The sequence below is a fragment of the Brachyistius frenatus genome, unplaced genomic scaffold (genome assembly GCF_029030835.1).
Source record: "Brachyistius frenatus isolate BFR_SWC_R1_liver_20210118 unplaced genomic scaffold, ASM2903083v1 Contig_81, whole genome shotgun sequence".
Lineage (NCBI taxonomy): Eukaryota > Metazoa > Chordata > Actinopteri > Embiotocidae > Brachyistius > Brachyistius frenatus.
This window is the reverse complement of record NW_027210680.1, coordinates 1,078,389-1,096,432: the sequence shown is the minus strand read 5'-3', so window position 1 is coordinate 1,096,432 and position 18,044 is coordinate 1,078,389. Positions and strand designations below refer to the sequence as shown.

The following is an 18,044-nucleotide window of genomic DNA, read 5'->3' as shown; positions in this document are numbered from 1 at the left end:
ACTCCTGTAAATAAATAGTTTTTGACAAATGTCTCTTTTACAGAATATACATTATGGCCTCTGTTAATCCAGGGAGATAAATAACATAAAATGAAACATTTTTGGTTACATGTGTACTGTCATTGGCAAGGTACCGGAGACGGTCACACTGAGCCCGACAGTTTTGTCAGCATTTAATTAGCATCTTCCAAAGTATTTTTATGATTGGGCAAGTGACTATTGTCAATATGTTTGCCTGAGGCACAAAACAGTATTTAAATCTAGCATCCACAAACCCGACAGAAACAGAGCTGCAAACATGAGCCCGCTCATCTCTTCTTTGCTGTATGAGCTGTACACCACGTCTACTGTCCAAGTCATAAACTGTCTAAAACAATGGATGTAGCCTCACAGACTGAAAGGTGAAGCCCATAGTGCCTTAAGTGCCTTAAAGTGAAACACCACTGAGGGTCACGAGGGGCTGGCTTCAAAATACCTCTGGCTCCAATAGACTCGTACAAAAAAAATGTATTGACTTTGTATTTCATGAGAAGTTGATGAGTTTTTTTTTTTAATATAAGTCATTCTGGTGGTCCTTCTGAAAATAATTCCATAATTAATTAAATATCAGGCCTTAAAGAGAGGTATGTTTGAAGTGCCTGGTTTGATTGACATGTTTGAGGTGCAGTACGGTTGCCTGTTTTGGTGGGCGGGTCAGATTCACCTCTTGCTCCTTCCCAGCTTGTCCAAATATGGCCACTTCTGGCTCCAAGAAAAATGAAGACGGCAACTGCTAAAATGCCAGACTAAAGGCCTCAAAACATCAGTTCACAAACCTATTGGTGACGTAACAGTGGCTTCCCAATTGGTCCAAGCCGTAGCACCACCATTTAGGAATTACTCTTGCTTTCTAGTGGGCAGCATACATCAAAATTATTTTGCCCAAAAATCTGTCAGTTAAAAGTTGTGCATTTTACAATAGTTTAAACTTCAAATGGAATATATTTTGTTGAAATTTGAAGAGCATGTAGTTTCATACAGCAAAGAGAGCAGTGGGGCCTTATTTGGAAAAGCTTGGCACATTTTGTGGCATTGCTGGGTTTGAAAGTTGGTTTCACTTCAGGCTTCGATGCTAACATGAATTAATTAACAGTTTATTCTGTCTTATGGTGCAACACCCATATTCTGTCAGTCTGCCAGCTGCTGTCAATCATAGATACTGACACGCCCCTCAAGCTAACTGAGATAAAACAGCAATTCAGATATTTTTGAGACCATTTTTTTTTTCTTCCTTCTTATAATATAAAAGTAACAGCAATATATTTAAACAACACAATGACTTAACTGGACTTTAATTCAAGTCCTCAGAGACACCTGAAGGTTAAACTGTGGGGTTCACTGCTGCATCTCCCCTCTGCAGGGGAGGGAGCATGTCTGAGGACACAGGGAGAGTATGGTAATGAATACACGCTCAGAAAGCAGTGTGTTACATTTTATGCAGCTGAGCTCGGCAGAGTGTGTGAGCTAATACAACCCCAGGACACAGCTAATTACGTTGACATGTCCTATTGGATATTACGCTCCCTAATGGAGAGGAAAGACAAACAGGGGGAGGCCGCGCAACTGAATGCTTTAGATGCAGTCCATGCATGCAAAATCTTCTACTCTCATTGTGAAAAAGGAAATATGATTATGCAAATAGAATGGCCCATCTTCAGATTAATTACAATAATGCTTCCTGCTGCTACAACAGAGATCCCCCCCACCCCCCACCCACCCACCCACACACACAGTGACAGAGGGCATATTGCGCTGTGCTGGTCCTCAGGCCAAGACACAGTGAAGCTCAACACACTCATTACAAAAAGAGAAGGGATGAGATGATGGTGATTGAAGAGAATCAACAATAAATAGAGATGAAGCCAGCAGAGGAGAAAAATCATATAACCTCAGAGAAAAATAAGGTTGTAATTTGTGAACATCAGTTACTTTGCTGGTCTTTGAAGAAACGCCCAACCAACCTTCTTCGCACGTCCTATTTGAACACATTTGAGCATGACATAATTTATCTGTAATGATCTGCTACATTCAAAGCTTTCGGTGTGTAAACACAAACGTTTGTGCTTTACTTCATGGGGATATGCTCCGTTGCCCTGTCAGTAAGATAGACAACTGCTCTCTATGCCAACTAAAAATGAATATGACTAGTGAGCCTCTTTCTGAATAGATATGTTCATGATACCAAACCAACTGAGAGGAATGATGAGGAAGCATCGCTTCGTAGATGCCTGCAGATTTGTAAAATCTAACCAACAGTAACGTCAGCTCATCACTGAAGTAAGGCAGCAAGGCAGCAGAAGAACCGCAAATGAAAGTTACTAAATAGGCCAGCCGTTTTTTACCAGCTGCTGGTTCTAACTGTATATTTAGTGGACATATAACTTCTCATCTAACTTCGATGGAAAGCAAAAAGTATTCCCTAAGCTATTCCTTTAAAGCAAATTATTTCTCTATAATTTCTAGTTATTTTTATATATTTTTTTATTACATAAAAAAAAAAAAAACAAAATCTCCAACATGAAAATAAAACCCTTCATTCATCTGTTCTGTGTTTCTGTTTGTACGTCTTGACCTGGGTAACATCTCCAGAGAGGAAACTCCCACAGATGACTCCCGAAGCATAAGCACAAACAGAAAACAGACGCACACGTACATCAAATTAGCTTCCGTGTGCAAATGTCAGCCCATATTTCAACAGCTTGAATGTCACTGGCTGTTAACTGGCCCATCGCTTAGATGTTCACGTTGGTAATACAGCGCGCGGTTTGCCTGATCACGCGCTATAGAAGTGAACTTTTAACCTTTAAGCGTTGAGGACAAACACTCTCTCATACCTGTTTGGTGCACGGTCGACGGCGAATAGGTTCATGCGTTTACGGCGCCTGTTGAGTGAAATGTTTCAGAGGTAAAGGCGACGCCGTGAGGCTGTACTGTGCAGTGTGGCGGAAGACATTTGTCTGGCAGCAATATCATCCAAAGATAGTCCCAAAAGCGCAATTACGCACACATACGTGCACAGCCTTCCATTCTTCCTGAAGCTAAATGGGCAAAAAATGATTTCTCGTTGCTCATTTTCTCACAGGCTACAAACAAGAAAACCACAGACGATGACAACAAAGAGGACTCAACGGAGGAGGGTGAGTGGGATGAATCTGGCTATTGGGCAGGTCATCTCTCATCCTCTTCCTACTGACTCAGGGGTCAAAGCCCAGAGGTCAAAAGAGTCCCCCTGAAGCTCTGCCTTTCCGTCCTGCCTCGATCTTTCACTCGCTTTCTGTCTTCCCTCCTCTATTTCAATGTGTCACTTTGTGTTTTGAAACTCTTTCTTAAACTAAGCCCACGAGCGTGACGCAGTCGGGTTGTCACATCGATCTTACTCGTGTGTACATGTTACAGTAGATTTCGAGCATTTAGAGAATTTGACACTCTTTTTTTTTTTTTTCCTGCGGACTGAACAGGAACGTCTTCAGCACATGTTGTAAAGGGACATCTTATTGGATCCTGATGGCAGATATCTTATATATGTACCCCTCAAAAAGTCAATGCAAACCGCTATATCCTCACACTGCTGTCACCCTTTCAATCTTAATAGTGTGAGTTTGTAATGATATACTCGGAGTCTTCATTAACAGGTGAGTCAATATTTCACTGCAGCACAACAACATATATACCGTGAGCACAAAAAAAAAAACAACCATTTTATTCACAGGTGAGGTTGCACCCCAAGTGCATTCCTAAATGTAATCCACCAGTATGCCGATTGCTATGCACACCACACACTGACCTTCAGCCTAGACCTATTCCCTCGTTTGCTTTGTGTATTTTGACCGAGCTGATTGCGTGCGAGTGCGTGTGGCAGCTCTTCACAGTAAAAACATTGCAGCCTAAAGAAAAGGTTTGGGGAAGCTTGAGATGAATTATCTTAATTTGATAACCATTTCCCGTCTAGCTATTGTGCTAAGCTAACTGGCTTCGAGGAGTAGCTTGATATTCAGCACACACGAGAGCCTATTTTTTTTTTTTTTAACCTTCTTTCTCCTTGGGTGACATGCTGACTTGTCAGAGAGATGACAGGTTCAAACCCTGCGAAAACAAACGGTTCCAATTTTTGCCATTTGTGTGGATTCAGTATTTTTGACCAAGACATTGAACTCAGGTTTACTCACTAAAATGAACCTAGGTAAAAGCGATCACTGTATTCAGCATCAACATTTCTAAAATGACATAAAATGACATGAGGAAAGCTGACACAAACCCAACAGTCTCTCTGCCTCTGAGTTTGCAAACCTAGAAGCAACTTGCTAAGTTGGTCACTGCATAGCCTTCAGTCACACTGAGGGACGACAGCCTGACTAGACAGATGAGGGAGGAGGACAAGGGAAGCAGGAAGAGAATTAGAGGGGGGGGGGGACACACAATCATCTGCAGTCACATCAAATCACGATGACAGAGATATTTCTGAGACAATAGACTGAGTCAGACTGCTTTCAGCCAGGCTGGACTGGCGTGCACGCTCCCTCGTCTGCAACTTAGTACACGGATACATCACTACTAATACAGAAATGATACCAGTATGACAGTTTGTAAAGTAAAACTTGCAGTCTCTCAGGACAATATTTCACTCTTTTGTGGAGCCAGTCAGTTCATGCATCGAGACGCACTGTACTGAACTGCAGTGGCCCTCTTGTGATTTGAGTGTCTCCGATAACCTGGTCACCAGAATGTGAGGTGGAAACGGAAGGTAGAAATGAAATGCAGCCAAAACGTCAACCGCAAACCACTGCAACTTAACCGCTGGTATTCGAGAAAGCAGAAATTGCATTTTGTTCATCCGTCCTGGGTTTCCAGAAGAGGAATGCGCATGTGAACTTCTTCAAAAATGCCCATGAAACCGTGACAAAAACTAAACTGAAATAATACCGGTAGCTGCGACGAAAATCTCCAGCTATCGCGCTACTGAAAAAACATTGGAAAAATAAAAAGGAGGAGAGACCACTTCCTGTAAGCGAATACAAAAGCAGTGCAGACCACACAGAGATCATTTGCTTACAACACTGAACAATTGCCTTTGTGCAGCAAGTGCCTGAGGATAGAAATTTACCTCAATGTCTCGCTGTACTTTCACAACTGATCCTGCACTGGAAAGTGTATCCTACTGTAGTGTCACTCTATCAGGGAATATTCCTTTTTCTTTTTTTTTTTTTTTTTTATAAAAGAAGCATTACCCAGCGGTACTGCTATAGTAAAAAAAAACTGAACAGAACTTTTTTTGGTCAACTTTTGCACACTTAGCAACAGTGTAAACAATCAACTTTTACACTCAAATGACAAACTGGATTCATGTTTCTGGCCACCTGATGAATTAAAGTCCTACGTTCATTCTCCTTAAACTCAGATTTTTGTCCCCATCACTTCCTGAGTTTGATATTCTACTTTTAAGCAGCTAAATGTTCTATATCTGTTGTGCTACGTTCACAAAGTTGCAAGGCTGTAAGACATTTGGTGCAGTCTTTGAACTTAAAAATGCTTCTTCCAGTGTCTGTGCAGAGTGAATGTAAAATGAAAGCACAGCCAACGAATACCAGACAGATGTATCGCATACCATGAGAGACGCACTAAGCGGCCAGTCCTCTGTGTAAACATCTTAGAAAAGGCCTGACCCTGACTAGGAAACGTCAAGCTACTCTCAGTCTCCGTCTCTGTATCTGTCAATTTGATAACTTTATTGGCTCTGTCTATTTCTGCCTGCCCGACAAACACACACCAGCCAGACAATCTACTACTAACAAAGGTGAGAAAATGCCCGATCTTTGGGACAAAGCCTCAACTGGACTTTTTGATGTGGAAAGAAGAAAACAACAGGTAGCACTCCCGCACAAATCCACTTTGATATTCTATTCACGTGTGTAGCATATCGTCTTATAGACTTAAGTATTGTTTACATTTACACATTTACGCCTCGCACAAAAGACAGATAAGGTTGCACTTTTCCTTAACTTGGAGGGTAAGTAGAGACTTTATATGAGCAATGGAAACAAAGCTAAAGTGAAGCCATGCAGGGTGTTAGAGAAGGTGTGTTTTCTGTCAAACAGATATTAGACACTGGCAAATGCACGGTTGAGGTGTGGAGTTCATTGTAAAAAATACAATAGCTTCTATAGAGGGTGAGGTAATGGTATACTTGTATTACTGATTACTGTATTACTTTCCAGGAAAATGTTTACACAGCATGCACCAAAGATAATCCTCCACTGATCAGTTTGTATACTTGATTATTTTTTTTAATCAGGGCAGATATTATATGCTCCACATAAACTTGCTCACTCCAGCATGCCTTACTTCTACCTTGGTTTTCTTGTCAAAATCGGAACCAGCAACTCGTCAAAAGGGTAGAGTTGCTTTTAGAGAGGCTCATGATTTACTGCTGACTCCATCAGAAGCTGGTCTGCCACACTGGAAGTTAATGTAAGAGGCGCTTTCACTCCGCTAACACCACTTCTTTACAATGAAAAGACAAAACTGGCAGGCCCTTTGTCTCCAATAGCCCCCAAACCGGATCACCCACAGCCACCAGATCACAACAACTATCTCACACACACACACACACACACACACACACACACACACACACACACACACACACACACACACACATAGGGCCTTCCCTTTTAGGGTCAGCTATTCTAGCACCATCCGCAGAATCCCCCAGCGCCTGCTTTACTCTGAGGCTTTGTGAAGTGCTGATGGTCAGCATGCGCTGGGCCACGGCTGCCCCCATCCACACCTCGAACACTGACCCGTGGGAGCTATTGTCCTCTTCCTTGTTGTTTACCACTGGGATAATGCTGAAATGGCAGGGGGTGTTTTAGGGCACAAGGTGACACCTACGGAAATAAAAGATGTGACCACAGCGCCACCGGGTACCTCTGTAATGATGGAGACTATTTACATGTACATGACCTGGTTTTTCAAACTCATACAATATTAATTTGAAAATGCATTTCTAACCAGTTTTGCTCGATCCGAAAAACAAGATTCATCACAGGCAAGGGACAGTGTAATTTGCATATCTATAAAATATACATATGTCAGCAAATTTGTGCAAAATGGCAAATGTAAATGTAGTAATAAACTGGTGGTGTGATGTGGGTGGGGTTTTGGAAGTATGGTCATATTTTCATTTGTGTTTTCCTAATCCATAACCTTCTTTTTAACATTTAGCCAGGCTCTCATTGAAGGTGAATAACAATGAAAAAAAACCCATTAAACTACATCTGAGGGCTCCGAAATGTGATTTGGTAGCATTACTGACCACCACAAGCATTACATTTGATCGTCATTACATGTACTTGGCACACGAGCTGCTGAAACATGTGACATTTGGTCTCAGCTGTCTTCGTTTTGGCTTAAAATTACATTTTGTGCCCTCATCAGTGGTGCATCTGAATGGGTCAGGGAGCATCAGCTGACCCGGCTCTACCACCCTTCTCCCAACCTGGGATGAACACTGGTTGGATAGTTTGGCTGGGGATTAAAAGTGTTATTTAATGATACTGATGTATGAGCATCATTACATCATACATCTGACATTGACACTGACATTTAAAGCTTCAGGGAACAGCACGTAACTATGATTCAACAGGGATGCCACATTGTAAAATGGCTCCTGTATGAAAGTTGTGTGAGCTGATGATCTGCTGACCTTTCCCCCATAACTTCTTGAAAATTGAACCTACTGCAGTGAATTCCCATGATTCCCCAAGCCCTCCAAAGTCCCTGATAGGAATAACTTGACCCCGGAAAAAAAAAAAAAAGAGTCTTATTGTTATTTCCTTTTCCCCTTATTTTCTATTCAGGGAATGTGAGCAGTCCTTTCTTGGCATGGAGTGAATCCTGACAGCTTTGCTTCAGGCATGTTCCTGTAAAAAAAAAAAAAGTTTTCTCAGAAGGTGAGAAAATAGGAAGCTGGGACACCTCTGAAGGTCTCATTCCCGCTGCCTGACAAAGGACTACAAGAAACTGCTGCATTTTAAAACAAAAAGGAAGAGGTCACAATAACAAAAAACTTGTTTTTTTACACGTTAAAAGATAAAACCGGAAATGGGTTTGAAGATGATAATTGCTTTAAAACAAAGCAGAGGACTCGTCCATGTGTAACTTATTAAAATCCATGACGATAGCTGCCATTAAAATTAGCTGCATCCAATTATAACGCTGTGATATCTGGACAAATGGACATTTGGACATTTTGCCAGGCGGTTTGTTGGCTGCCCGCGGCTTGTTTGGGTAGGTGTGTACCCATGTGCACAAATTAGTGTGTGCGCGCCCATGTGCACACATGAATTTGTGTGTGTGTGTGTGTGTGTGTGTGTGTGTGTGTGTGTGTGTGTGTGTGTGTGTGTGTGTGTGTGTGTGTGTGTGTGTGTGTGTGTGTGTGTGTATCTGAGTGCATGTCTCGCCTGTCTAAGGTTATCTCATCAAAAGCCACGGGCTCAGCCAGAGCTGAGGGCCATGCTGTGGCTCAATCCATAAGTCATTTTCTTTCTGTGTGTGTGTGTGTGTGTGTGTGTGTGTGTGTGTGTGTGTGTGTGTGTGTGTGTGTGTGTGTGTGTGTGTGTGTGTGTGTGTGTGTGTGTGTGTGTGTGTGTGTGTGTGTGTGTGATGGTGCGTGACAGGTAGAGCAAGTGATGCTCAGTACCCCTCATAAAATCTTGACATGTAACAACAGAATTTGATAGCCAATCAATTTACAGCATATATACTCCCTGCATTCATAAATTGATTATAAATGTCAATTATTGCCACAAACATACATAAGATCCTCTCCGAGTTGACCAATAATCAGTGAAATGTTTTAAACCTAACACAATTCTGTACAAATAAATCAGCCCTACTAATGTTCATTCCTCCAACAACTGCTGTCTTTTCAGTCATGTATTTTAACATAGTAAATCCAGACATCTTATCTAACCAGTGTATTTGTCTCCAAACTGACATCACCTGTTATGCCAGTGCATAATTGACCGAGTCTAGTACCTCCAGTGGTCTACTCTACATATATGTATAAAATGTGTACCAGCGCCAGCTTTTTAACTCTCAAACCCTAAATAGATGCTAATAAAACTGAATTATATTTAAATAGAGACAATTCGTAGCTCACTGGTAAAGATCCACTGTACGAGGCACCGGCTGAAGAAGACCGTTTGCGGTGTGTGCAGCTCCCAGGTGGGACTGTGCGAGTTGTGGAAAAAAAAGTGTGTTTGAAATGCAGCGGGCATGTCGAATAAAAGGACCTGAAATCAATAGTCAGTCTCATTCTGATACAGTGTGACAATGTGACAGTGGACACATAAATCCAGCTGGGCTTGTAAACAAGCCAAGTCTCATTTGTATTCCCCGGGTGTTATTGCCAGGTAAAAGTTATTGACGAGCAGAGAGATGCACGTGGCCTTGGTGCGTGACTCTGGGCTTTACTGTGACATGAGTTACTGTGTGTGGCTCTATGCTTTTCTATGCGACTGTGTTTTATCCTTCGAGGCAGGACTGTTAAACCTGTATGGCTAAGTTTCCCATGTATGTGGTTGCCGTGGTGGTGGTGGATGGTCATATGGACAGTCACGTTGTCAGGCCGATCAATGGGCCAACCGAAAACAGAATCGGCAACACGGCCTCGTACCAAAAATCACACAACCAGTCGATTTCAACCTCAATAACATGTAGCAGTGCACATGCATCTTACATCATACGTAGGTACATGACATAAACTATGTTACCCGCGTGAAATACATTTATGTTCAAATAGGCCACCGTTGACCTTAGGGTCCTATGACCACAGGGTCCTGTGTTTGCCCCCATACGCAGACTTTGTCACTCTTCATATTACGTCACCTGACTTCCTCCGTTAACACACACGTTTCCACACGAGACCCATGTGTATGACACATGATCACCACATGTGGCAACATATAGTAACATGGGGAAAATATGTGGAAAGGTTTTCGCTAGGGAATCTAAATGGGCTTCACACATTACACCATGAAAATGTCCCAAAAGCATGTTTCCTATGGGCAAGATACATGTTCCACATGTGTCATGTGGTCACGTGTGATGACATGAGTTTTTGCACACGTGAAATTCACGCGTTTTTTTTTCTGGAAGGGGTCGTTTCTGGTATGAGAATGAGCTGCCATCAGGGCTGGGAGAGCCAAATATCAGAATAAAAATGATGAAAGGAGAGACAATGAGGAGAGGAACACTGAGGCAAAGGAGGCTGAAATGTTGACAAGAGTACAAACGGCGAGATGGGAAGGGGGGCAGGAGGTGAGAGGGGGAGGGGACTGATTGACAGTGTTATAGCAGCGCAACAAGCTGGCATGCCCTTCTTTTTTTCTCTTCCACCCATCTGTTCATCAGGATTACTCATCGAGACGGGTGGACAGGAGGAGAGAGGAAGCTGGAGGAGGGCAGGGAGAGAAGAGGATATCCATCATCACGTCCTACATTAACTGAATTTAAACCACTTTTCCATGACATCTTTTCAGTAAAATAAACTGCTGTGATAATGACTCACTGTTAAAATTATGGCTCAGTGTAATATAGTAGAGTGCTCTCCAGGGACTGTTCAGGTAACAATGAGAGTAATGGAAGGTAGAAACACTGTAGTGATGTGTTATGTAATACTCTGCTGCTGAGCGTGCTCGACTTACTCCGACTATTGCTCCCTGCTGACAAATATGTTTCATGGCTTTTCTACAAGGTGGATGCAGCGTGCTGTGTGTTAGTGGCTGGTCATGTGTTTGTTAATGCATGCCTTATATTATATTCCTTATAACATATTTATTGTGTGATTTACATCCATGGATAACCACTGTGCGTAGCAACACTTGTATATGTGAGTGCAGAAGTACTCTATATTTTAAAATGACTGTCGTTGTAAATATGAAAATTCCCTATTTTTAAATCCACATAATAAACCTAGCCTAAACAACTTCAACCTCAGCCACACAGAAGTTACAACAACGTTAATGTACAGTTCTTGGCTATCTAACTGACTGTTGACTGAACATACTGCAGATACAACAGGCCACAGCCAAGACTGCAAAGGGTATAAATCAGTCACTGCCAGCAGCGAGTCACGCTTCAACACTCAGCACTTTTCATCCATGCTGACTGACCTTTCTTATTTGAAGTACAGCCACAATTTGAAAAGCTTAGGACGTCCTCAAAAAGTTATTTCATGTGCAAACACAACAATATTTTGTAGCTCTGTCAGAAACAGATCTAATGTGGGACTATTTAGTAGATAATTGAATCCAACTAGATTGTAATAATCCCCTCAGGGTGATACTGAACATAACACAACAGAAGCTTTTTTTTATCGAGATAAAATGCATTAATAATACACAAGATGAAATGCACTAGACCAGACAAGACATCAGGAAAAATTGGTGTTAAAACACAAAACATGTCAGGAATTTGATCACAACCTTAAAACCCAGCAGGAAAAGCTGGCTGGCACATTCGGTATCATCAGTGTAAACACATAGAACTTAAGAAGCAACAATGAACCAGCTGCAATGGCATTATGAATGAGAGAAGGCTCTTTATAAGCAGGTTTTGTTGTCATTGAAGCCTTTGTACTGTATGCAGATGGTGTTGGTTGTACCCTGAGCTGATACCAATGAACACAACAGTATCAAAATCAACATTTCAAAAGAAATTGGGTGTTACCAAAAACAGGATAATCGCAGAGCACTGAAAGTAGACTCAGACAATTTTAACTCACCCGAGGGGATTAAATCTCAGCAGCTGTCTGTCTTCAGATGGATCTTCAAACCTGCAACAAAGAAGAGGAAAATATACATGAATGGGGTTGTTTGTAGCCAAGATTAGAAAAACGGTGTACACTCTTGACTATTATGAAGGATTAGCAAATAAAGTGTCCACCAGGAAAGAAAAACAAAACATTATAAAAGCTATACAACAACTACATTATGTCCAGTCTGACTTCATGTAGCAGTGATTTTGTTATTACAATTCATTTGGCTAAGAAATGTCTAGTCAAAGTCTATCACAGCTTTTATTTACGTAAACAAGGACCAGCATCCCTTTGAAAACAAGTTATTCTCATGAAAGCAACCAAATGCAGGTAATGAAAAAAAAAAAAACTGACAAAGGGATTTATTTAATCCTCAAAGCTAACAGACTTCAATTACTTCATCTTACAAGGCCAGTGTCACACACAAGCACCACACAAGTACATGGACACATCCGCCTGGGAATAGCCAGTAAATGACTGTGTCAGGCTGAACACGAGGCCCCTCAATCAATAACCAACCCCCCCCCCCCCGTCAGTTTTATTACTTTTACCTCCAGCAGGGAACACACAAATGAAAGGTTACCCACTGACAGACACAGACATACATGGTGCCCCCCCAACAGGCTTCCCTTCGTGACCGCGAATGCATTATCCTAATCTCCAGAGAGACTCTCTATTCATCTCACATTAGCAAAACAAATGTGACAGACAAAGAACGCCGGTCCATTTAGAGGTGAAGCCATTAAAACAGTAGTTAGCTCAGACGAGAACGATGGTGGTTTATATGAGTAGCCATTAATAGGCCGTGGTTGAGCTGTTTGAATATATCAGGTGACGTAAAAAAGGGTGGTGGTGGTGGTGGTGGTGGGGGGGGATTCTCCACTGAGCTCCCTGCGAAACTCCAGTGACCCAGCCCAACACGTCACCATGACCCGTTACCATGAAAGCAGAACGATGTACACAGAGGGAGAGGGGGAGATTATTTTTTTTAATGTGCAATATCAGCCCCATAATATTAAATTGACCCTGAATTTAAGTCGACCTGAACTGAAGTCAAATGAAAATGTACTGATTGAATAATCTATATTGTTTCAGGTTGAATTAAATGAATTATATAACATGAACAGATCTGATTTGAACTCAGCTGCATTGATGTTATCTCAGCAGAACTGAACCAAACTGAACTGAGACAAGAGGGGGCAGACACAGATGAGGCAAGAGAGAGAGAGGTGGGGGGGGGGGGTCTGAGATGTTAATGAATGGAGACAGGAATGCACCAAGACATCAGAAAACTGTGGCAGGAGATGCAGAGAGGAGGTCGATGGAAACAAGAGTGTCAGAGAGAGAGAGAGAGAGAGAGAGAGAGAGAGAGAACATGAAAAAATAAAGAGGAGGGTCCAGAAACATGTATTATTAAGTGGCAAATCTAAAAGCGCTTCATCATCACAGCGCAGAAAGGGGAGAGTGGGGGGGGGGAGTGGGGCTGGAGACAAGGTATAAGAAGAGAGAGGAGGAGAGCTGGGAGGTGGCAGAAGAGCAAAACCCAGCACAGCTGACCCCATGCGCTAGGACGTTACCATGGAGACAAAAGAAGAGACAAGAGAAGGTTGCCATGCAGCAACGACGAATGCAGTCTCTCTCAAAGAAATACAGTAGTTCAACATTATGGGTAACACATGTAATTACTTCCTTCAGGGGGATGCTCTTATGCCCGTACGCGAACTATCAGCCTGGCCTGACTCAGCGGATGTAAAATGTTGTTATAAACGTGCCACTGGTTGACTATTTCAGTCGACATTTTCCTTCCCCTCCACTACCTGCATTGGAGCAGCATTGGAGCCGGTGACACCAACAAACTCAACAAGCTGGTTAAGAAGGCCGGCTCCATCATCGGCTACAAACTAGATAGTCTGGAAAAGGTGGTGGAGAGGAGGACGCTGATCAAACTATTGTCCATCTTGGATAATCCTGTCCACCCTCTCAACCACCTGCTGCAGGGACAGCGGAGCACTTTCTCTAAAAGGTTCCTCCAGCTCCGCTGTCACAAGGACAGATACAGGAGATCATTCCTGCCCACTGCCATAAGACTTTACAATAACTCACCTCTGGCAAAATCCATCACAGTACAATAACACTGTTGACTGTGTTTCTTGGTCTCTTGCTTGTATATTATATGTATATTATATATATATATATATAGATATATACTGTACCGTATGTATATATATATATATATATGTTGACTGTGTTTATTGGTTTGTTGTATATAATATATATAGATATTTAATGTACTGTATATATACTGTATGTACTGTGCATTTTATATTTTATATTTATATTTTTTATTTTATTGCTTTTCTATTATATTATTCTATTCTATTATTATTTTATTCTATTGTTTCTATTATTGCTCCTGTATGTATGCTGTTGTGGCGAAAAAATTTCCCCTCGGGGATTAATAAAGTATATACCTACCTACCTACCTACCTACCTACCTACCTACCTGTGTGTTACAGTTGTCGAGGATTTAGCCAGTGTTAATGCCAAGGCTCGTCTCTCCACGTGCAAATGTTCCCTCCAACAATAATTACCAAGTGCACCATCGCTGTATTCTAACATTTGTGATTGGTCCGAAGTCAGAGCCACCCCCCCCCCCCCCCCCATGTCAGGATGATATATGGGTGCAGCCAGATCATTTCTCCACGGTGGAGATGGGTCTATTGATGCGAGACGATGATCAACCCAAGACCTGCAGCATGTTAGTTTATCTTAGCATCTTGTTTTAATCTGGACAAATATGGTGTGTAAAATGACAATTTTGCCAGATTGACAAATGAAATCAGTAAGACATTGCATGTTAATATAGTGAGCTTTAGAGGCGCCGGTAAGCAGTTCCTTTGGATAGCGCTGGGTTAGTTGTTCCCCCTTTTGCAGCCTTTATTTATTGATAACTTTATCTGTGCCACAAAAAATGATGTGGTCTCCCTCTTTTTCTAAGGTGGCATACTCGTATCTATTCAAACACTGGCCACACTTCGCTAAGATCTAAATATGGATAAAATGTTATCCAAAGAGGTCCAGATATCAGCTGCAAACTAGAAACAAAACAGAGAAACTACATCATCTGTGATCCAAATAGCAGGTGCACCTGTTAAAGGTGTGTGAACAGTACTACCAAATACAATTCACGAGACACAATGCAACATATACAAAATGTGTGGAAGACTGTTCATTTTTTTTTGTAACTGACCACCGCGAGAGCTGAAAAATGCATCAGCTAAAAGTGTGAAGCTACCAGCTTTTTGATGTATACAGACACAGAGTGAAATATATTGATTCCAGCCCATATTGACTGCATTTTGAACAAAACTTATTGGTATTATTAGTCCAAAAAGACAGCAGAGGAGTTAATTAGCAAGCACTGCGCTCAAAAGTGTCACATTACAGCAGTGCATACTGACCAAATGTTTTGAATTTGTTTGATTAACCTTCAGAAGAATTCAGGAAGTAAAAATAGATCTCGGCAAGAAACTAAAATATCTCCATGACAACAGTGTGAATGGGAACGTAAGCTGTGGAGATAAAGGCCACCGTTTCTCTGTATGTCCTTATACTGCCGACAGAGTGATCATTACTTGTGATGAGGAAAGCTGCGTGTCCCAAGGCCTGCTGCAATACTACTTTGATTTACTATCTATCTCCCGTTTCAATTAGCTTCCTGAGTTTATGGATCCACGGGGAGCCAGTGAGCTGCATGTGTTTGAATATTTTTGGTTTGTGGGTGGTAGAAAGGGGGGACTGTGAAAGAATATAACTCACCCCAGACATGAATAGAAATTTGTGTGTATGTCGTAATCCTTCAGGCGAAGGGGCCTCAACAATCAGCGACTGTAGCAGCTGCCTGAAAAGCGCAATAAACACACACGGCTTTGACCGCCTGGCCTCCCGACCCACCTCAACTTCATCTGATTCTGAAACAGTATTACACACACACACACACACACACACACACACACACACACACACACACACACACACACACACACACACACACACACACACACACACACACACACACACACACGCATAAGAATAAACACATGTACTAGTAACAACCCCAATAAATGCGGGCAGACATCGTTTTTAATGTGGCTTGAGATGGTCATTGGCAGCTAACATGTAATCCCAAATTTCTTGATATCAATTTCAAGCTGACAGCAGAGACTTATACAATCAGCAAAGTTTCATGGTGAACACCCAAGATTAGTGTCAACAATAGAGTATCTGACCAAATGTGAAATATCAAGATCAAGAATGTAAAGACTTCCCCCTTCTGTTCATGAGTTATTGTGGGGCTGGAAAATGGCCAGAAAAGGGTTTATGCAGAACATTTAGAAGTAAGTCCGAAGTAGACCTCCAACTTTTTGGATCTAAAATGTCGTTACACCTGCTTAAAGGCATAAAAATATGCTTGAAAGTCATCATAATACATTCCAATCTCAGGATTTCTACAAGTAGATACAATATGCAGTTTTGGTATATGAACACAGTGATTTTATGATCATCATGAATTCATTAGGGCCTAAACTCAAGAGTGAAATCTTAATTTACTCCTTTCAGAAGAAGGTTAAACACATACACTCATACAACACATACACGATCATAAGTCTTTGCAAATAAGAGAAACAAACAATTATCATTTTTTTTATCTTGTACTGTAGCTGTAACATTATATAACGTGAGAATTTCTTTCCTGTCTGCTGTCTTCTGTAGCCTTTAATGCTCTTACTGGCTTTATTGTTAAGGAAAGTTACATTTAAACAGCCATGTCTCCCATTTGTTAATTAGGAACCTGGTGCCAACTCTACTATTACCAATACAATAATAGCAGGAGCTGTCTAAAAGGCTCTGTCATATTTTCTCTGACCGTTCTCACCCACCCATGACAGAGGAAGTAGTGCGAGGTATTGCTTAAACCCGAGTGATGAAGTCTGACTTGGTCACGTTTGATGTCCAAACACCAGCTGACCCTTACAAACAGCAGGAAACACAAAAGCTACTGTATATGGGCAACATTTTTGTTTTACACCAACAGCCCCACATCGACAAAGAGAAAGGCTTGCAGGCTTTTAAATCCACCTCTCAGTTTAAGAAAAACAGACACGTATCCACAGTGACTGGATGTCAGATATGTAGACAGCAGCGACAACTGTCTGTCTGTAGGAGCCTAAAGGTTTGTTTTGTTCGGGATCAGACATACCATCTGTGCACGATGAGGCTTTTGGGCAGGCCTCGGTTATTCATTTCTCTCTGTGTGTGTGTGTGTGTGTGTGTGTGTGTGTGTGTGTGTGTGTGTGTGTGTGTGTGTGTGTGTGTGTGTGTGTGTGTGTGTGTGTGTGTGTGTGTGTGTGTGTGTGTGTGTGTGTGTGTGTGTGTGTGTGTGTGTCGACATCTGTCTACATGTTCCTATAGTCACAGAAAATGACAAATGACCTAATTAAAATGGTTGCCAGGTTGAGTTTAGTGCACCGTGTCATTGTGTCGTATAGACACATCACTCCCTCGGGCAAAGAGAAATTAAAAATGTTTTTGCATTTAAAAAAAAAAAAAAGCCAAAACACACCAATCTGACATCGATAAGTAAATGCACAGTTTTGTGTGAAACTGCTGCAGTTTTTGATGGCTGTGTTTAACCAGTCCGTGATATTCAATACTGAATATTCCACTTTGATAGTTCCCGTTTGACGCTTTCAGGGGTTGGACCTTCAGATCAGCAAATAAAATTAAAACTCAAGTCACGCAGTACTTCAAAGCCTTCCTGACTTCACTGTCTTCTTGCACTGGCATACCAAGTACTTTTCACAGCTCTGAAAAGAGTTTACAGTTTAGGACGTCCACGCTGATGAAAATGATAAATTAGGGGAAAATCCACTCTTTCTTGAGGTCTGGTTACTTTGACAAATGTCACATGCCAGTGTCATCTTGGCCTTTCCAGCTGCTTTTGAAGTCTCCACCACACATTCCCTTTTAATGTTTGTGTGTGTGTGTTGAGACAGACTAAGAGGGAGGGTTGGTTACCATGACTATACCCAGGTTTTTTTTTTTGGTTTTTTTTTTTAATTTTAACAGTCTGGGAGCATCCTCCAGATGACAGACAGCACACACAGTCCAGTCCTACACAAAAGGA

The 18,044-nt window shown here is 41.7% G+C and overlaps 1 protein-coding gene across 13 annotated transcripts in view; it reads right to left on the bottom strand.

Moving 5' to 3' along the window:
- LOC138627109 (neuronal cell adhesion molecule-like) overlaps nt 1-18,044 on the bottom strand; it is a 57,662-nt gene that overhangs the window by 20,561 nt on the left and 19,057 nt on the right. For 11 of the 13 annotated variants that reach the window (XM_069709215.1, XM_069709213.1, XM_069709219.1 and 8 more), the window contains 2 exons: nt 15,677-15,828; nt 11,825-11,875 (listed from right to left, as the gene is read on the bottom strand). The gene's annotated coding sequence lies outside the window, so the exon portion shown is untranslated. The remainder of the gene's footprint in view (nt 1-11,824; nt 11,876-15,676; nt 15,829-18,044) is intronic. The other 2 variants (XM_069709214.1, XM_069709217.1) reach the window with 1 other exon arrangement.